General features: G+C 29.6%; 1 protein-coding gene across 3 annotated transcripts in view; it reads right to left on the reverse strand.

Annotated features, from left to right (window-relative positions):
- Positions 1-23,699, reverse strand: part of DopEcR (G-protein coupled receptor DopEcR) — a 307,743-nt gene that overhangs the window by 224,534 nt on the left and 59,510 nt on the right. The window lies entirely within an intron of this gene.

The following is a 23,699-nucleotide window of genomic DNA, read 5'->3' on the forward strand; positions in this document are numbered from 1 at the left end:
CGGGAAAAAACTTTTATTTAATCTGGTTTAATGTTCGGAATAGTACTACCGAAAACAACTTGAAGTTTGTTTTCGTTGCCCGTTCGTGTTCTTTTATCTAGAAATAATCGGCCTTAGCTTTCGGTTTTATAGGAGACGATGCTATTTCATTTTGTACACATAGTATCATATCTAGCCTTTATAGCTGCGTTTCTAATCTGATAAAAGTGTAAAACATACGTAATACAATTTTATGTTTGAGATAAAAATTGTAAATTTTACAATAATAAAAACTTCAATGAAGTACGGTGTAACTGAAAAACTTGTTCCTGATCGGCAGAAAAAAGTAGACTCTAGAAAAATAATTTGTCTAAAATGCGATTTGTGATGTGCTGATCGTGTAAATCGTAACAAATTTGGAATAACCATCTTCGGTTTTCGAAAAAAGGTTTGCACCTTATTAGTAAAACTAATTATTTTTAGTTTATTATGAAACTAAAGAAAAACTAACTTCTTGTGAAACTTAGACATTTCTTTTTTTTATTTTATATTCTGGCGATATCTTTTTTTTACTATAAATACATAAAAACTGTTATCTGAATTGCAATAGAGTAATATATATTTACAAACGCACACACACACACACACACGAGTATTTATGTTTTGTATCGTGCTACCAACAATTATATTACAATTTTAAACCAATATGACTCCCGTTAACACGAGAAACAAGTAAATTTACGCACGATCTCTACCTCGGCACGTAGTTTTTATGGTTGCTTTTAAATTTTATTTATGTAATGTTCTTTTATTTTTATTACTATTATTGTTTCTTTATTTTTTTATTGTAATAAATTTGTTCGCATTTAACACGCTAACAGTTATTTGTAGAAGTCTAGTAGTTATTAGTGTTTAATACAGTTGAGTTTAGCATGCATGCAGAGAACATGCACGCTTAAAAGCAATTACCCTAATTAAAGTTCATTTGAAAACGAAACAAAGATCTTATCTTTACATTAAAAAATAAGAATAATACCAAAACACCTGTTTACACTATCATATAAATCTAAAACGAATTATTAATTTTAAATAAATCTATATCGGATAAAATATTTACATTACGATGAAATAGTGTTCATCATTTGAACAACCGATTTTTTATTTTAAATCTAAAATCGAATCGCCGATCCAATCCTAATTAAATTATAATATTCAGTTTATTACCAACTTTATTGATGATTCACTGTACTAGTCGAATATAAAAGAATACAGTGTGTAGAGTAGAAAATAACTAAAATCTATATCTATATTTTATAAAATAAAAAATATTCAATCTTACAAAAATGATAATTAAACGATTCAAATATTATACTTTCTTCATTACGTTAAACAAATATCTTCAAAGATATTTGTTTTTTAAAAATTTTAAAAATTCAACCAGAAGTTAATTAACGTACTCATTTTTCATTTAAAAAAAAAGTTGAAAACAAATTTGTAATCTTTCGTGGCATTGATTATTTATTTTTATATGGTAGAAAAATATGATTCATAAAAATCCAAATTTTTTTACTTTTTTTGCTTTCACACCCCAATAATGTTTTTGATCGGTCAAACTTTACTATGTTAAATGGAAGAAACTAAAAAAAATTTCACTGAAAAATGTGCAACCAATGAAAAGTTACCTAAATTTATTTTTTGGGGTTGGAGGTTGAATTACTATAAAATTTATATATTTAATATTTTATCAGCTGTCCCGCCATCAGTATTGCTCCCATGTTATTTTTTTGACTATTTGCAATTCTACTACGCTTAAGAAAACATAACAAAGATTCGGATAAAAAAAAAATGTTCAATAAATAATAAGGTCGCTTTTCGATCTTTGGGGAAGGTGGAAATTTTTTGGGCAATTTTTTTTTTAATGGTAAGATAAGAATGCACGCATGCACTGATCATAATATAAAGCGGGATTATGTTTGCAAAGTCTTGAGAAAATTGACCCCAGAAAACTATCTTTCCTACTGGAGATATTGAACCTAGAATTTTCCTAACAAACTGTTTCATACACATGAGTATCTGTGAAAAATTTAATCAAAATCAGTTTATCCAGTCAAATTGTCAAGTTATTTATTATTACTATTCATTATTTTTCCAGTTAAGTTATTAAACTTCGAACAAGCTAATAAACGTATGTACGAACAATACCCCACACGTTTATTTTCTGGGTTTATTAGATTATGAAACAAGGATCCCAGGTTAATTTACAATCAAAATTGAACAAAAAAAAAATATTGCAAAAGTCCATGCCCAATTTTTGACTAATTACCATACTTTTCTTCTTACAGTATATCTCTAGAGCAGTGATGCCAGGAAAGTAGAAATTATATGATTTAAAATCGGGAGAAAAAAATTGAAATAAAAATAAAACATACATACAAATAAATTAAAATGTCGGGTAAGCTAAAAATGTTCTCGATTATTAATAAGAAATCAGTTGTGTTTTTTATTGTTTTATATTTAACATATATCAGAGGAAGGGCTCAAAGTATTATTTTTCTGTCATTACGTTCTTGTAGCATCATTTAACCACTAATTTACACATTTTTTCTAATTAAGTTTTGTTCCGATTTATTTTTAAAATCAACTAAATTTAATATCGATAGGTTGAGGCGATTCAGGTCATTTAAATTTGAATGAAAAAATCATGTCTGGATCCTTCAAAATGAAAAATCGCAAGATGAATGCGGTGGCCATTAAGTCATTCCTCAGCGTCCTATCCAATCAGGAAAAATTTGAATAAAGTCCTCTCTAAGTTGAAGAGCATACTAACAACTACCCAATTTTGCAGCCAAATATAGGAATGGCCGTTTTCAAATACAGGATTGTTAAATAGCTCGGAATAATATCTCAAGATATTATTCTGTTCAAACAGTTTTATCATCAGATTTCCATCAATTTATCTTCAGTAGTTTTTGCTGGCGTTGATTATGAATGGCTCACGATTTGCTATTTTATATTATATATATATATATATATATATAAAACATATATAAATATATATTATACGGTATATATTACACAAAAAAGACCGAGAAACAGATAAACAGATGGGTGGATAAAGTGACAAATGAAGAGGTGTTGCAGCAAATTGATGAAGAAAGAAGCATTTGGAAAAATATAATTAAAAGAAGAGACAAGACTTATAGGTCACATATTAAGGCATCCTGGAATAGTCGCTTTAATACTGGAGGGACAGGTAAAAGGAAAAAATTGTACAGGCAAGCAACGTTTGGAATATGTAAAACAAATTGTTAGGAATGTAGGATGTAGGATGTATACCGAAATGAAACGACTAGCACTAGATAGGGAATCTTGGATAGCTGCATCAAGCCAGTCAAATGACTGGACAAAAAGAAGTATATATAAATATATATAAGTTCGATAGAATTTTAAGGATTATATTGATGATTATTATTTATAATACGGTTGACAAAATTTTTAATTTTCCATTTTTATTGTTCTTAATGGCTCTCCGTATTGTCTAAACCTGATATCAGATGAACAATTAATCTCTTCCGAACATCTCATCTATTTATATTTATTACTCGTATTTGTATTTTATTTTATTATAATTTAAAGTTGTAATGTCAGTCATCATAATTATATTATTTACACTATAAATATAATCTTTTATTTATTAAGCCTTCATTAAAAATTATTATCTCTTGCTATATTATTTTATTTATTGTAATTTTTTATAATTATCTTATTTATTTTTAAATGGTGATAGCTTTTGTACCGATCGCTTAATCTTCAAAACTTCTTCATATTTGATATAACAATCTACGCATTAAAGTTACACAAATTTTAGTATTTAACATTTGTATTAATAAATCATAATTTAAATGTAAAATTAGTAATTCCTTTATACATTTCATCAATTTCGTTTATATATAAAAATTTTCTTTAACAGTTTAAAAATATATATAGATTTATAGTGAGGATTACTCTTCCGTGAATAGTCTAGCTGAGCGGTTTATACTGTGGCTAGTCTGGTATTTCCTCGTATCACTCGATTTCAGCGATGGTAAAAAACAATAGGCAGTACAATCTACGAGATATATAGTGGTAAAGAGAGGCGGCTATTTGTGGTCATATTCGAAAACCATTGACTATTTTGGACAATAATCCTAACACTTGAAGAGCTTTTAATAAAAAAAATTCCTAATTTTTATTACCTTAATACGTAAAGTTTTTAATTATTACTTATTTATATTTTCATAATTATTGAGGCACGAAAGGATTTAGTTTTTCAAAATTTATAATATAAATAAATATCTTTTAGTGTTTTTTTAATATCGCTTAAAAAACGCAAGTACGAATCTATAAATTACTTAAAGCTATTCAACCCAGCATAAGAGGGATGATGAACATTGTTGATGAACGATTTTGCGTTGACGACCGTAAACATATGCAACAACAAAAGAAAATATACACCAAAATAACATCGCTTATCAGCAGAATTAGGCCTCTAATTTATAAGGAAGTATCCAATTTAACTAAAAAACAAAATCGGTTAGAATCCAAATGGACTGTTAATTTTAATAAAATTGTTTTAGACTAAATTATTGTAATATTCGTTTTCCATTGATCCAAAATGTCCAATATTTTTAAAAAAATTTAAAAGCTACTCTAATATAATATTACAAACTCACTAATTTTTTATTGATTATTTTTTTTGAGCATTTTATGTGGGAACGTTACAACAAAATTGAAAAGAAGGGGTATTTTCGAAACTTCGAAAGTTCATTTTTTAAATGAAAATCGTTTGCGTGTATTGACACCGTAAATTAATGTTATCGAATTTAACCTGTTCGAGAACGTGTTTTTACTCGTCTATGACGTTATCTGTTATCCAGGAAACAATACCATGATGCTATCATTTGATAGCATCTTGTTGCATATTAAGACCGCGCATTTAATAATTGGCCGACAATTTAATAATTGTTTAAATATGTTTTCTTTTGTAATATTGTATTATGTTTTTCCGGGCGATGATAACGCAAAAGTGTTTTTTGCCCTTCCAAAAAAAATCAGTTATCTGAAACGTTATTTTTCAATAGAATTTCATTATTCTTATCGATTATTAATCCCACAGATTTTGATTTGTCATTTAAATTAAAAAATTTCATTCATCGACAGTTAAAATTCATTTTTGGTAAAATTAATTGACACCTAGTTGAATTATATGATGAACTTGTCGAATTGACAGAAATAGTGTCGGTTATTTAATGGAGGAAGCACGAATGTGTATGATAAATCAAGATCCGAACAACCATCGGGATATACCGAAATGAAACGACTAGCACTAGATAGGGAATCTTGGATTGCTGCATCAAACCAGTCAAATGACTGAAGACAAAAAAAAATTGATTTTTAACGATTAATATTACGTTAGAATAAAGAATATTCAATTTTAGGAAATTCCGGCTTTCGTGGCGTGAGTGGTAGCGTCTCGGCCTTTCATCAGGAGGTCCCAGGTGCGAATCCTGGTCGAGCATGGCATTCTCATACGCGCTACAAATCATTCATCTCAACCTCTGAAGCAATACCTAACGGTAGACCCGGAGGTTAAAAAAAAATTATCAATTTTCCACTACAACTGTTTATTTGTATTTTAGTTACTCATTTCTAGACAAGCATATATGTTTGTTAATAATATAATTATTTCACCAATTTTAAACATGATTTTTATGTCATTTCTAGTTTGAAAATTCGTTTTTATTTTATACGTGAATATAGCTATATTAAAGGGGAAAATATGGTGATCATATCAAAAATAAAGTATCGATTTTTTTTTCCAAATCTTTACGTTTTAGATCCAACTACTTCATCTACACCAAAAAAAAACAACGTATGTCTGTGCATACGTATATGTGTCGCACTACTTTTGGTCTTATATCTCAGGATTAACAAAAACGATTTTCTTAAAATTTGGCTCAAATATTTCTATATATGAGGCATTGATCATATTATTTTTTTCAAAATCGTAAAGGAAGTGGGGGATATCGCAAAAAATTCAATTTCGATTTTTTTCCGAAGCGGTTTAGAGAAAACGTTTATTAAAGCAAATTTGTTATCTCCAATGTATATATAAATAATAAATAATTTTTTGTTTATGAATATTGTAAGGGAAAATTAGATAGTTTTTATGACATCCATAATAAGCAAACTGGCATAATTTATAATGACCTCCGTAAAGAATAAAGTTCTCATAGGGTGAAATAGTTTTAAAAAATATTGTTTAAAATATTTATATGGAGATTTGCGTTTAACTACATCAGAACACGACATATTTGAGACAGAATAACAAATAAAATAGTCTTTTGAAATACAGTAAAGGAAAAAAGGTTGAAAATTAGTTGCATTACATATAAATCAGTAGAAAAAACATTAGAATATATAAAATGGTAATTGAGGTTGCAGAAAGTATACAGCGGTTAGTTTGATGAATACAGAAAATGCATCAAATCAGTCAAATTATAAACGATAACGTATGAGAGATTAGGAAAATTTTAGGGTTTTAATCTTTTCTAAAATTAATTTGAATGAACGATTATACTGTATAATGTTTGGAAAATTTCATCTCTCTGGTACATCGATAAGTTTTTTTCTCATGCGGATAGTAAACGTTTATCGTAACTGGCTTTTATATGTAGAGACAAAATTATAACAGTTGCAGTGCAAACTTTTATAAAGTTTAAGCATCAAACTTTACTACTGTATTAAACTGCGAGTTAACTAATAAAGTTGGCAAACGGGGTTAAACCGATAAGGGTTTGCCAATAATATGATGATCGGACTCATACACACACACATATATATATATGTTGAGGAAAGTAATTTACCATTACTGAGTTACATTGTTTTCCTTGCTTTATTTGTATCCAAACAGAAGAGTGAAAGAAGCTTGTAAAAAAGCGGTACGGTATTAATGCTGAACCAATTAATAATCAGCTAATAATTAATGAAGAGCTTTAAATTTTGAGATATTTATTTTAACTTAATTGAATTTCAATAAAAGTGTAGTCGTTGGCATAGTATCGTTTAAATTGGTTGTTTCTGGTTCTGTTTTAAGCAAAGATCTGATATTTCTTCTTCTTCTTCTTCTTATCATTTAATCAATCTCACCATCATCGTTAAAATGCAGTAAAACTCTAATAATTCGAACCGATTGAGACCAACGCTTAATCGAATAAAATACGTTTATCTTATAAATAAAAGTAATATGAATTTTTATGCGTTTATTTAATTTATTTTTAAACAACTTCTGATTTTCAACATAGTTATAGGCGAATACAACTTGAACTTGACACCAAACCTGCAACATCAGTAACTTTCGAAATTTTTGGACGGTGCAAGAAAACTTTACAAAAACCCGTTAAGTTAAAATAAGTTACAGTGACATTTAATTGGGTCGCCAAATTTTACGAGGGAAAATAAAATAAAATTTGTAAAAAATCATGAAAACGTCATGAGATTATTCGTTTGAATCATTTTTTTGTAATTTCTAGCCGTTTAAACGTTTTTGTGTATTGTAAATTTTGAGGTAGTGTGTTCTAAAAAAAAACCTAGAATTTCGATTTAATAATAAAAATTAAATTAATGGGTTAGCATTTCTGGTGTAATAGAATTGTTCATTATTAAAAATTTATGAAAGACAAACTCAGTGAAAAAATGACTAAAGGTGATTATACTTCAAAATTATTAAAATTTGTAATGATTCACTCAAAAATTACAAAGTAATGTTCTTGCAGAACTAATTTTAACTAATTTCTTCAATAGTGGTAGTACCATAGAACTTTTGGGTAATGGTGTTACCTTTTGTTTTTATCAAATTTAATACGTCTATTAATTTATTTTTAAAATACGTTCAGATTTTTATTTGATTGTACTTAATGTTTGCATGTTGGGTTAATATTTTTGTTATATTCTTTGTTTCCATGAGATTAATTTATTCATTAACCATAACATGAAAATTTTACATATAAATTACAAAAATCCAAAATCACAGCGTAACTGAAAAATATAAAATATTAAAACGCTCTAAATTGAAGAAAAAAACAAGCTAAATGAACAAACAAAACAATGATTTTTTTGCTTAGTGAATTAATTCACCATAAAAGCCTCGAAAAGACTGTACGTGTGATTACGGGAATGGAAACTTGTACCGCATGAAAAATACCGTGTACCTGACCGGGATTTGAACCCGAGATCCTCGGATGAATGGCCAAGACGTTACTTTCTTTTTTTTTTTATAATCGCATCAACGATTAAAGTCATTAGCGACTTAGTGAAAAGTAATTGTAACGGTAAATGTGTAAAACTCAGGCCGACCATTACTGAGATGTGTGGTTAATTGAAACTCAACCACCAAAGAACACCGGTATCCACGTTCTAGTATTCAAATCCGAATAAAAGCAACTGCCTTTATTACGATTTGAACCTGAGAACTCTCGACTTCGAAATCAGCTGATTTACGACGATGAGTTTACCACTAGACCAGCCTGGTGGAGTTAAAAAGAAGTTACCGATCTGCCACAGAAACAGCATTTTATAGTTTTTTTTTTTTTGATTTATGACCACGTTAAATTACTTAAGTCAATTTATGTTAGTTTTCCTATTAACAACAATACCTATAGTAAGTTCACTGTATTTGGAAATAACATAATTAGCTCCAAAAGGTCCTCTGGAAGAACAATTTTAACATAGTATTAAAATCATAAATCATAAAATAAAAAATCTGTAAGGTTTAATAATTTTCATAATAAACATTAAAATTTACCAAAATTAAAAAAAAATTCGTGAATAATTTCAGACAATTTCAGAAAAAAAAATTATTATTACGCCTAATTGTTTTTGAGTTATGCGAGATACATACGCACATACGTACGTACAGACGTCACGCCAAAAATAGTCAAAATGGATTCAGAGATGGTCAAATGGAAATATCATAAATAGCAAAAAATGTGTATATGTAATTTAACAGGCGTAAAAGGACGTCATGCGGTATCCACATCAAACTTTAGGTAGATTTCATAAGAAAGCTACCTATTGTAATGGATACCATGATTCGACTTCCGGAAAATTTCGACATATCTTCGCGTTTCACGTCCCCCAGACACCAAAACCACCATTAGCTGAAAGGTTTTTATATATATATTTCACTTTCTTGTGAATAAGATAACTGCCATAATTTTGCGCTAATTACTTTCAAATTGATACACAAAATATAACAATCCAAAATCTCAGTCGAGTTTGTTAATGGGAAAAATCGGACCATGGGGATGGAAATGCGGAGCCTTTTTCGAAAAAAAACATAATATCGCTATAACTTTCTTATTAAGTAAAATATGGAATTTGTTTAAAGTTCCTAAAATTCTTTGGCTAAGGCCTAAAACTTATCAAAGTAAATTTTTTTGATATCACCAACCATTGTCCCAGGGGATGGAAAAAATGGGGTTTTGAAGACAAAAAAAGTCATATTACCCTTAATAGGCACACTATCGCACGGGTTTAAAGTGGTCGTAAGTCCTGTAAACATTACCTAACACCTTTGTCTGAAACAATTTTTGATATGATCAACCCTTACGGCAAGGGATTACAAAACTTTTGCTGGAATTGTAAGAAGATGGGGCTTGTCGTATGCTAAACATGAGAAACTTTTTCACATGCAACCATAGTTGCATTGTGTAAATTTGAAGTTTTTCTTAACTTTAAGGTGGGAATTTTTTTATCCTTTCCTTAGCATCGGTGAAATCTTTTTTTCAACTTTTTTAAAAATTTAATTACATTAATTTATTAATAATTATTAATCTCTGATTGTAAAAAAGTTTTACAGTAAATAATAATTAAATAATAACAATAAAAAAATATGAAAAAAAAATCAGAAATTATTAGTGAAATAAAATTTTATGTACTTTTCATTAAAAAAGAAAAAAATGAAATCAAGTCGTATTCGAAAAGATGTACTTTCCCCTTGTAAGAGCCAAGTATTTCATTAATTTAAATTTTATTTGGCTATAATTTTGGAACAAATGAAAATAAGTACCACTTATGATACATTGTTGAAAATCTCTCAATGATGGCTTATTACTGCAATTAAGAAAAAGTTCAAAATTAAAAAAAACATTGGATTTTGGACTTTTTTTGGACACTTTTGGTTCAATTGATTGCAATCAAAAGAGGGGTGCAAAACTAGATGACACAACAGTCCTAAATCCAAAATTTCAACATACTATGGCCATTAGTTTTAGTTATACGAGATGAATACGTACGTACAGACGTCACGCCGAAACTAGTCAAAATGGATTCAGGGATGGTCAAATTGGATATTTCCGTTCAAATTATAAACCGAAATTTTTCACAATCACAATACTTTCTTTTCTTTGTACAAGGAATTAAAAAATGCTGTTGAGAACTTCATACAAATTTCTCAAAATAATACACGTAAATTATCACACAGTAAATGTAGACAAAATACTGGAAAATCGAGTAAAATTCTCAATCGTTCTTTATTCCATAAAAAATACAGAGGTTAATCTATAGCCTATGAAAAGCAGTAAATTACAAAGAATTTATAAATTTAGTGAGCATCCAAAAGAAGTAGGCTATTTCCACACTCAAATACGAATCAGTTACAGTCTATCTTCGTACATGTTCCTTTTTTCCCTTTATTTTATAGTCGAAGGAAAGCTACAAAGAAATGCATGAATAATGTATAACTTCCTGAATCAACTTATTTTCCATCTGTACCCAAATACACTTCTTCCATTTACGTTCCAGACCAGCTGCTACTATATACAATATGAAGATTCAGCTCTTTATTTTGTTTCATAATAACTAAATATAAAAATATATAATCTATAAACTCCAGGAATAATTTTGTCGATTATAAAAATATTATGTTTAGTAATCGAAAAATATTGCCACTGCAGTAATGTAATTTATATTAAATTGACTATTTTATTGAAATTTGATATGATACTTTTTCTTTCTAATATAATATAGTATTTTAATTGAAATTTTTTAATCGACATTAATTAATTATATGTTTAGTAGTAAAAAATTCATATTTAATATTTATTTTCTATTTAGAACAGTCATAATCTTTCCGACTGAAATAAATTAATTTTTTAATAACATCGCATTACTCAAATCATAATATCGTATATACACATATACGGAAAATCATATAGATATAAACAAAAAATCCAATTTCAATAAAACAAAATTAGCAAATATAATGACCATTTAAATATTTATCATAAAAGCTAACAAAAAGGTTGTAATACTTTTCTGGCAATCGTTATTTATTATTATATATTGATATATGAAAAAAAATTTAACTTTCATCGGCTTCCCTACCCTCAATATTGTCCCCAAAGTATTTTTTAGGTCACCTCCACTACTACTATGCCTAGAAAACAAAAAAAAAATCAGTTAAAAAATATGCAATAAATAAATAAAATGATGCAATAAAAACGGCTTTTTTCGATTTTTTGGGGGAAAAGAGGAATTTTGGAGGAATTTAAAAAAAAAAGTTAAGCATGCACGCATGTACTGCGATTAGTATAAAGAGGGGTTATGTTTGTAAGATTTTGAGAAAATTGACTCAAAAAAAACTATTTACTCGCTATTGAGGAGCTATTGACCAGAAAATTTTAAGAACAAATTTCTCCATATTTCTCCACGAATCTCTGTAAAAAATTTCATAAAAATCGGCTCATTCAATCAAAAGTTATTAAGCTTCAGATAAGCCGTCACTTACATACGATACGTATGTACCCCTTACGAATATTTTTTTTGTTTTTTGGGGTTCCTGGGTCAAACGGCAACTGCACTGCCGACGGTATGGGTTTCCATGCAGCCGTGAGGTGTAGCGCCGTTTTGACGAAGGCAGCTTTTGAATGAGCAAACATCACTGTCGACGGGATGGCGACTGCACTGTCGAGAGCATGGATTTCCATGCAGCCGTGAGATGTAGCGGCATCTCAGCGATGGCAGTAATTGAAGTAAATGTCACGCTGGACTCTGTGATTGAGCTGATTGGGAGTAGGAGGTCTGTCCTCCTCTCTCTTGTAGACCAGACCGGAGTTAGTAAATTAACCACGTCAGAGGTGTGAACTGAAGTTGAGTTCTCTAAGGGAACTAGGACTAAATTTTCATTGTTGCAAACAACATTTATGGTGGTACGTTGTTTTTCAATTTGCCTCAAAATCTTGAGACATTTAAAAGAAAGTGGCCCAGTAAAAGCAGAACTAGGCGCGGGGTTCGTGCTTCCGCGAACTTGGTTAGCTATTTCAAAGGGCAACGATGTAGGAAATTCAAGATGTCCGGACGAGGCCTAAGCGAAGGCAAAAGTTTAAAAATCACCGATGTAAATGTCTACCGAGGCATTTACATCGGTGGCATCCCAACGAGACCTGGCTTATTACTGTGAGATCTAAAAAGTTAGACGGCGAAGGACGACTCCCGTTAAAAGGCCATGACGGCTAGGAACAGTGGGGGGCGGTGGTGTGGCGACCCGAAGCGTCACAAGGCGGGTGTCTTTCCCTACGGGGTTGGGATGGTTCCTGGTTCATGAAACATCAAGAAATTAAAAAAATTGCCTATTACCCTATTGTTTGACTGATTACCATACTTTCCTTCTTGCAGTGTAGTTCTAGAGCTACGATGCCAGGAAAATAATGTATATATATATAATTAGAGTAATAAACTGGTGATCCAATCTAGAGACAGGTTTTAAGAAAATACGTACCTATGTTTTTAAAATAGAGGTTACAACAAATTTCGATATGGGAAGCCGATTGTTCGATGCCAGGCGTATAATTTAAAATATACCTCTATTACGTTAGTTATTAGCATTTGAAGTTTATTTTCATAAAAAAACTGCAATGGTATTGTTATATGCAAGATTGGCTTACTCGGAATATCCATTATTTAACTTCTAAATCATTATTTAATCAGAATCCTAGATATGTTCGGAGATATATAAAAATAATTTGAATGAAAAATTTACATTTTTTGGTTTTCTCAAAGTGCTGAATTAATTTAAAAAATTTGGTGGGGTAGTAGGAGTGGAGTTGTATTACTTTGCACTACGGACACTAGAACATGATCTTTGCGACCCGACACTAGAGTATGGTTTTTTTTTTATTTGTGTTGATAGGCTAAATTTCAAAATATATCTAGTTATGTTAGGATTAAATATTTCGTGTACAAAAACCATGTTAATTTTACTTTATTGGTCCTATTATATTGTGTCACGCATGTTGAAAATGTTTCACGCATTGTAATAATGCCAAATATTCTTTCAGCATACTGAGACTCCATTTCCAATAGATTTTGCAATTAAAACTTTGGGTGCTTTAAAAAAACTTTGCGTTTCCTTTTTCAGATTTTGATACAATTGCAATTCATTTTAACACCGATATAGAAACCTTTTCCCCAAAACTTCAAATGGAAATTAATGATTTGCAGTGTAGCGATATTTTTAAAGAAAAATATTTAAAATCATCATTGCTGGAATTTTGTAAGTCTGATCAGTTTGAATCGCACACAGTTTGATCAGTTACGTAAATTTTCTTGTGGCTTTTTTCCGCTTTTGGCAATATTTATCTGTGTGAAAAAACATTCACCAAAATGAAATATACAAAAAGAATCTACAGATCTAAATTAACCGATGAATACTTGAAGTCGCTGCGGATAATTGGATAATTTTCACTAGTAAACTTTATCCACAACTACTAAAAATTATCAGAGGAAAGTTACAGCTACATAAATCTCATTAATCATAATTATAATCTTTAATTTCGTTGTGTGAATTACCTATGTATGTCACTTATTGTGTTTCTTAATTGGTTGTTAAATAAAAACATCAGATTGTTATTTTGTATGATTTACATATATTGTAAATTTTCCAATGTAATCAAAATAAACTATGGCGGGCCGGATACCGGGCATGTCCGCGAGCCGGATTGATGGTACTGATATTGGTGGATTGGTGACCGTAGTTTGGAGACTCCTGACTTAGAATTAAAAATACTTAGTGAAAGATATTTAGAATTTATGCCAACCTCTTCTAAAAAATTTAATTTTTCTATAGCATGATTCCATGTGTTTCATGAGAGAGTGTTATTTCGCGATTTATATAAATTAATAAACAAAGAAGGAAGATATGTAAGGTTGTAAAGTTAATTGTTCATAAATTAAATAAATAAATATATACTTACAGATACGTTCATGGTGATTATTTGGCTGAAGAATTCAATTTAATTATACTGATTAAGATTAAGACAAAAACAGATCTTTTATAATGATTTGCAATGTTAGTTCTGACAATGTTAGTTCTGACAACTAATTACAAAAACTATTTTCCTCCTATAATTTTCTTTTCTATAATCAGTTACGAACGACCCAATAAAAAATCCAAAAATTTCTTTCTAAAATAACTTTTTACTTTTAAGTTTGTCTCTTGGAGTATTGGAATATTCTTTTAAAAACACATTCTTAAACAAAATTTATATAAAAACAATCCTATAAAAGGCATTGCAAATTCTACGGATTTAAATTCTTTCTAAATAATTTTTTTCCTGTGAGAGTGGAAGTTTGAGACAAAAATATTTTTTGGTATGAGGTTGGCAGGGTTTAGTGTGTTTTCGAGTTAAAAAGTAATGTAGCTTTCTATCAGCTTTTTTGATTATTCATCATGAAAGTTTCGTTAAAATTGTTTATAACCATATTAAAATAGTCCCGTTACTATAACTGAATAGTCCCTTACTATAGCAGTTCGGAATAAATCTTGCTAAGATAAAACTGACCATTACGAGAATATTTTTTTTACTGTGCTCTGAGTACCAAATATAACCGATGAATTGATAATTAGATTTAATTAAAGTTAACTGAACGTTTAATCAAATTTGAGTCTGTATTCTGATCGAATTCTAAATAACGGTTTGTAAAAAAATTTTTGAAATAGCTACCGCTGTCAGTGAAATAGATATATCACTGCGTCCAGAAAATATTTTGATTTTTACGTAAAGTAAATTTGGGTTATAATCTTGGGCTTATTAAAATTAGAACTTTTATGAAAATTTGCAATTCTCAAAATACAAAAAATAAATTAAATGATCTACATCCCCAACAAAGAATGTTCATGTACGTCTATTTGTGTGAAATATGTATCCTCTGACGTAGAATAATATGAAAGTCTAATTAAAACTAATTAAAAGTGTAATTAATTAAAACTCTTTAAGTTTTAATTTTAAAAAATAGATAAATAATTTTTTTCGCAAAAACCATGTGAAATTATCTATAAATGCTAAAAATATGTATAGAATTTAGTATTCTCATAAAAATAAACAAAATAATTATTTTAATTTGTTTTTGAAAAAATAAGTTTTTTAATTTAAAAAAAAAATAATACTCATCAATAATTTCTGAAAAATGTCTTTCAAATGTAAATATATATATATATAAAATATTAAAATGACATCAAAATCAAACGATTCGTATTTGAGAAATTTAGCTTTGTAATTTTTTAAATGATTATCATATTTGGATAAAAGTTAGCTTACAAAGAATTTTTTCTTATTTTATTTAAAAATATCAACTTGTTTCCATATGTTACTCTACGCATTCACATGACAGTAGATGTGCGAGTGAATTATTAAGTAAATCGATATCGCTAACATTCTATTTAAAGAAAAAGGGTTAACAGAAGATGCTAAAGGACGAAAATATAGCATGTTATTAAAGGAAAAATTTTTCAGTAAGTAGGAAGGGAGTACAGTTTTTGGCTGAACGTGCAGTAATAGTAATGTAGGAGAAAAGCTAAGACGGGGTTATTACATATAAGGGTGGTCGGTCAGTTGAGGGGGTGTAGGGAGGAGAGAAACCGCTGGTCAAACCGTTTCGAGGTAGGAAAGGCAACGAGTGACCTAATCTCTTATACACTGGTATATCGTATAGGTCGGTATATCGACTCGTCAGCGAATTGAAGCCTTGCGTTCCACTCCCATACGTGGGTTTCTTCCTTACATCCAAGTCGCTGTTTCTATGTAGTAGACACCTGACCCTCTCCTTTCCCGTCTGAACTCTTCTACAAATAAATTTAAATATTCTCTTTTGTTTTATTAGTACTGATATTTTTGTTAAAATTTTTTTTAAATGTACTTAACGAAAAGCATTGTTGCCTGCAATTCTCTTAAAGCTGGCGATTTTTCACCTTGAAATCCATATTTTTATTTTTTAGGAAACTTATTAATGCAGTTTTAATTACCAATATAATTTGTTTTGTTGATCCCCAATCGGTTAAAAATTGTAGTCTTCTCTTTGTAATCTATTATCTAATTAAAAAAAAAATATTTTCCTTATGGAAGTACAATATAAATTATTTCTAAGTTGTTATATATATATATATACATGTAGTGTACAAAACGTATTACAAAACCATATTAAAACGTCTTTTATTCTAACATTTTAGCTTTAAAATGTATTTTAACGAAAACTATTTTAAAATTTAAAAAAATAGTTAAATTAACTGCACTAAAGAATAGTTAAATTTTAACCGTGGATATTAGTACGTTTCCTTTGTTCGGTTTTTCGGTTAGAATTAATATTAAATTCTTTTCTGGCCATATGTTATATAATCTAATTATAAAAAGTTAAGTACATTGTCCCCAAATTTATACAAGTGCTCGATAAACTGATTTGTACTAGATATCTCTATTCCACTTAAAATTTCAATAATATACATAATTCGTTGTTTTTCTTGAAAATATTTGTGCCCTTATTAGGTACAACCGTTATGGTCACAACAGCAACATACATCCGGGAATACTGAATTATATGAGTCGATGAAAATTTAAACTTTGATGAAAATTAAAAGTTTTAAAAATTTTCAGGTTTTCGGTAAATAGATTTTCATAAATAATTTCTTCTGAAGCGGAGAAAATCTGTTAAAAATTACTTTTTTAAGTTAAGAAATCTTAAGTTACTTAACCTTAATAATGAAAACGTATCAGACCCTTGCTAGGAATTGAATCCAGGATCGTTTAAATATTAAACGAGTACCCGATCTAAAGAAAAATTAATTTATAAATTTAATGTGTAGTAGAAAGACCGGTATAACGGACCTGAGTAAGGGATTCCTGCCGATTAAGAAGAAAGTACTAGAAAATATAATAACGGGAGGAATCCAGAAAGGGGCAAAAAGAAACCCTTTTAGTAAAGGTAACAGGTCCGTTTAACAATCGTCTTTTGTAATACTGTCGACTGTTATAATTAAACAGATATCCTACCGTGAGAAGAATTATCGGACCCGGCTAAGGAATGCGTGGGAACGAAAGGACTCGGTCGATCGTTCTTACGTTCACCTGGGGGTCTCGTCCTGCAGGTAAAGAAAATATGAATATAAATACTCCGAGAAAGACCAGTTGATATCAATGATCAGTCTAAGCGAGACGTTAGGATGTCAGCCTGCGAGATGTGAGTTCTTGGAGATGTCAATCGGCAAAATTATTCTGCGAGGAGGTCAGCGAAGAGCGAATTTTTAGGCGTACACATTCTACACGATTTTGGTGATGTCACAAGTAATTCCAGTGTGGACAGTATATGAAAATGAAAAACGGTTCGGTGAGTTACTCTTAGATTATAAGTGAAAGAAATAATTTGTTAAATTTTATTCTTAAATTGTCGGGGTAATTTTATTTGCGAACAGCAAAGGTATTTGCTATGAAAAAACTTTATACTTGTCTTATCTATTGTAATATTGTTGTTAATACAAGACTAGTAGTTAAAAGTGTTAAAACTAGCGGTCATGCTAATATCTTTTGTCGATGGGACTGAATTCTGCTTTTCATTATTTATCTACCTGTGAATAAATCCTGACAATTACTTTAAATTCTGTTTTGTATGTAATCAATATATTATTATTACTTTTATTGTTTGCTGTTGTCATTATTATTATTATTATTACTATTGTCATTATTATTGATTTGTCTTGTTTCACTTATGTTCGTTCTTTAACTAATAAATTGTAATTATATAAACATTTTAAATTATCTATCTCTCAATATCCTGATCCGCCGCGAAGGCGAGACAGTATAATTTCCTCCTTCAAAAAAAAAAAAAAAAAACGTAATCAAAATTCGGAGAAACGAATAATTTATACTTGTTTTATAACAATTTAGTACCAACATTAATTTTGAATTTTAAAAGGAAAAAAAAATTTAGGTTATATTTTACAGAAAGATAGAGATTTTATCAGAGAGATATTTCTTTAAACCAAAGCCAAAGTGAAATAAAAAAAAAGGTTAGAATAGAATAACAAAATATATGATGGAGAAGAGAAGAGAAAAATATGAAAAGAAATTTTTATAAAAAGAGAAAAATGATAAGGATAGTACGACGAGGAAGAAAAAGAATACAAAAAAGAGAATAATAATGAGTTGAAATGTAATTTATGGATAACAAAGAAAAAAGTACAACTAAATGCGATATGAATAGAAAAAAGTAAGTAACGAATGTAAAAAAAAAAGAAAACTGCCAACTATTTCACACTTTTGAAACAAACAAGCCTACCAACCTAACATTATTATAGTTCAAGGTATTATTATTATTATTATTGCAGCGAGTTAAGTAATTAAGGAAACAATTCTATAAAAATATGACTACATTCAAGAAGTCAAATGAATATAGTACATAATATAATATTCTTTATCCGAAATAATAAAAGTAACCGATTTCAGATGATCACAAAAAAGTATTATATCAAAATTCTCCTTTAAAAAAAAAATAAAACAGAATTTAACCAATATTTCAATTTTTTCATTAAATAAATAACAAAATCAATATACCGCGACTAGTGATTTCTTTTTAAAAAACAAGAAAAAAGAAAACTAAGCAAAAACTCTCAATACTTGAGTTTGTCTTGAAAAATTTAAATAATGATTCTCAGTCAAACAGCGCTGATTTGAGGTTATACATATTATATACAGTTTTAAAAACATGCATTAACTATGATTTTACGAAAAGTCTATCTCAGTAAAAGAATATATTTATTTAAATAATGTTTTGTACGATTCTTTCTTAGAGGGGTATTGATTGCTGTAGCTGTTAGCCATTAATAAAAGCAACCAGTCAAAGAGCCCTGATGTGTTTGATTGAGAATCATTATTTCAATTTTTTAGTCAAATTACAAGTACTACAAGGTACAACATCGTTTTATTTTTAATTGTTTCATTTAAAAACTCATTATGTATTGATTTTGTTATTTATTTTATGAAAGAATAAAATAATAATAATAATAAATATATATATATATTTTAAACAAAAACTGTTTATCAAACATATGACTACCCTTACTACAAATTCTTTTAATTTTCGGGATAATACACCCTGAGATATTTCAGATATTGAGGAAATATCACATTATAAAAAATTATGGGTTTTATTATCGTATTGTATGTTCAGTTAGCGCAAGTGTTTAGCGCTAGCCTCCCGGTCCGGGAAACTGATAATTCAACCCCCAGATGAACCAGTTAAATTTTAACGCCTAGGATGCTGTCCCTGACACCATTCTGTTTTCTAATTAACACATCCTAAATTCATGGATGTAACAATCTACAGGACAATTAAGAAAGCTTCATTAGATATCAGGAGACTTTCTGATTATCAAACGAATTAATTAACTGTTTAATCTATCACTAAAGGACAGTTGTATACTTATACAGGTGTTTTATTCCGTAGAATAAATTTTTATAAGATGAACGGCAAGAAAGGAATATTTTTTTCTTCAAATAGTTGATGGATGAATCCATTATTCGATGAACATCCATCAAAAGAAAAGAAAAACTAAATATATTATTTGATTTTCACAAAAAAAGTACAACTTTTTCGGTACAGTCCCGAATTTCTAGAATGCTACAACAGTAACGAATTGCTAGATGATTGTTGGAACGCAATGAAAATGTTGTCAATATTTTAATTCTAGAGTTGTGTTCTCGTATAAATGATTTCGGTAAGCTTTTTTTAGTGAAAATGAAATAACATATTTTTTCTTTTTAAAAGATTTTTCAAAACAAAAAAGGTTATTTTTACATTAACAATTTCCAGTAGGGATTAAGATGTTTGGTCCCAGGGAGCACTTACTCCAGGTATTGTATTATTATTATTATTGATTTATTTAATTCTGTGAATTTTAAATGAAATCGACCGTCTGATTACCAACAACTGCTAAACAGCAAAACAGCAGTAAATATCATCAGACGAAAGGAAAATTCTACTCACTAATGTTGTAGATCAACCTTACTGACCTTAAATAACTGCTTCATTCAATTCTTTATTTTCTCATATATTAAAATTATTTCTTTAAAAACAATCCTATATGTAAAATGTTGGGTTATCTACACGTCACAACAGGGTATGGACTGGAAGTAAATTTTCTTATTAGTAATTTTTTTCCTTTGTTTTAGAAGTTGTGGACAATTATCTGAAAATTTATCCTGGAAAAATTCACAACCCTACAACTCACCAAAATCGTTCAGTTTTACTCTGAAAATGAACGTCAACTGATAGAACGCAGTGCAATATTGACAGTATCTTAATTATAGAGTTGCAACCTCGTAATCAATGATTCGTCTCTTAACGGATCGTTCCCAGCAATAGGGTTCAGTAACTGACCTTCCACTTATCGGGAGATCACGGTAACCTAGGATACAGACGAATATGGAACCTTTGCTAGAAAGTGTCGAAGAAGAATCAGAGACGTCGACTTGAAACGAACTACTCAACTTCGCATCTCTCGTACGTAGCTGCAGCACATTTGACATGGTTTACACTTTCCCCGTACAAGATTCAACTAGTATAGGAAATAAAACCTGCAGATTATCCAAAACGGCTAAATTATGCAGTCCGACCTCAAAAATTGGCAAGGGAGGAAACGAATTTATTCACCATCCTATGTTCGATGAGGCTATTTCTACCTCTACAGTTGTATATAGGCAGAAGTGTAGCATTTGGAGCATCGAAAATCCTAGAATTATACAACGGTATGAATTGAACTCTCTCAAATGCACGGTTTGATGTGGAGTAACATCGCATAGCATCACCGAACCGTTCTTCTTCGAAAATGATATTAGTGATGTTGTGACGGACAATAGAGAACGATATCGGGAAATAATTCAAAAATTTGTAAGACTTGCAGGGGAAAACAAAGCTGAAACGTAGTTTCAGAATGATATAGCTACTTGTACACAGGTGATGCCACAATGCAAGTTTACGGAACATTTTTGGTGAAAGAATGATAGTCGTAAGTTCTGCAGTGGATATCTGACTTGATATTTTAATATCTGACTTCTTTTTATGAGAATACCTAAAAGAAAGGGGTTTTCTGAACAAACCACAGACAATTCCATAACTAATGAAAATACTGAAAACCATTGGTGCAGAAATTAGGGCACTACAGCCACAGACATTAACAACTGTTAATCACCATGCCGTAGATGTCGTACATGTCGCAGAAACAGCTCGTCTGTGCGAAGTCGAAAATGGAAGACATAAAAACAGATGTAATTTTCCGTTCATAGTGTTAAGTAATGTTCATGATATAACTTTTATTATAATCATAAATAAATAAAAGAATATTAGTAAACAAAAAGAAATTAACTCTTTCAACCTCGACGTGACTTAAGGGGCACCCAGTGTAATAAAAGTTCATTCATCCTTTGAAGTAATACCTTACGGTGGTTCGGGAGGCTAAACAGAAAAGAGAGAGAGAGAGAATGTTTAAAAAAAAATGAATACATATATAAAATATGTAAGTTTAAACTAATTATAATAATACTACGCATTACATACATACCGATATAAAAGAAAATATGCGTTAAAAATAAAAAGTTATTCTAGCAGGAGCAGTATAACGGACAAGGGTAACGGATTTCTTCCAATTAAGAAGAAGGAAAGAAAAAATAGAAATGAAAAGAAGAATCTAGAAGGAACTAAAAGGGATACTCAGAGTAACAGGTCCGTTTAAATACCTGTCCTTTGTAGTACAGACAATGGCACCTTCAAACGCTGTTGTTCGACCAGAAGGGTTACCGGACCGGAATACGAATTTATGGGAAAATGTAAGGGCACCGATGAAAATTATTACGCTTCAACAGTTAAGGGATGAGGTGGGTACTGGTTTTGCAGGCCGGTGGAATATAAATAATGCCAGGGACCAGCGGAGAGAGTCAGTAGTTCTGCATGGCAGTGTTCGGCGTAGTTGTGTTAACAAGCAATAGTTTCGAGAGTCCGAATTCGACGTGATTGCGGTGATAGCGATATCAGTAAGCATGTGGTAACGACGAGTAACGGGTAAAGAGTACGTCACGAACATTCCATAATGGACAGTGGATAAATGCAGGAAGTTGTTTTCGGTGTGTTATTGATAGACAGTAGTGAAAGTGGCAGTATTATATTCATTCATAAAGTATGGGATAGTTCTATTTTAAACAATAAAAGTAATAATATTTGCAGAAAATTGAATCGTATGAACTTTAGACTTACCTGGTAATATCTTATTGTCAATACAATATCAGATTCTAGTGGTCATTATAAAATGTTAAAAGTAAAAAAAAAAAATTGTATTCTTGTTTTTATAATAACTGTCTTTAAACAAATCCTCTTCTTATTGAATAAGAATTTTGTACGACATATATTTATTATCATTATATTTTTTGTTGTTAATTTTATTATTATTTATTTTATTTTTTAAGCTTATAGTGTAATAAATTGTATTTATAAGAGATTTTTAGTTTGTTAATCTCTCAACATCTTGGTCGAACCGCAAACACGCGACAATATAATCGGATGTATATTAATAACAAACATCACGTGAACTGGCCTCAGAAGCGATTTGGTCTCTAGAAAATATAAACAAACTCAATTTGATATTCAGAAGCTGTTATAGTAATTTATCTCGAGTAGTATGAGACTATAAACACATTCTTCTCGACATGTTTATTTGTAGAACAGCAAAAGGATCTTTCTTCAAATACATAGTTAGAGATTTTTAATTCAGAATACAAGATATTTTTTCCTAATAAAGCTTAATGAACAGGAATGTTTAGCGGTTGGTAATAAGTAATTCACTCAGACTTTCGTTTAGAAAATTGTTATAAAAAAAAAAAAACCAAGTATTCAACGATACAAATATTCTATTCATATATATTTTTCATTGATCGCTGCTATATTTATATTTCCCTTTTTACTTTTTAAAATCTCTACATAACCATAAAGTAAGCTTTCTCAAACAAATGTTTCATAATTAAAGTAGCTAAAAGGACATCCATAACATGCTAACAGAAGGATCATAGAAGAAACAATGTGCTGCAGTCTTAATATATAATTGATGTAAGGTAGAGCCCAATCTGAATGTCCATAAATGAAACACAGCAAGATCTTATACCTGCACGCAATTAAAGCAAGAAAATAACAGATGAAGCATTACATCCATTCCATTTAAATATTACCATCTTTAGTTTTACCAGAATTTAATTTACCGCTGTTTGAAATTATTCTTTAATGATATTTTTTCACCCAATTTTGTGGTGGAATTATCAATTATAATTTACTGCTATAACCACGTCAAAACAATAGATATTCCGTTGAATATT

Source organism: Lycorma delicatula, chromosome 8 (assembly GCF_047948215.1).
Source record: "Lycorma delicatula isolate Av1 chromosome 8, ASM4794821v1, whole genome shotgun sequence".
Lineage (NCBI taxonomy): Eukaryota > Metazoa > Arthropoda > Insecta > Hemiptera > Fulgoridae > Lycorma > Lycorma delicatula.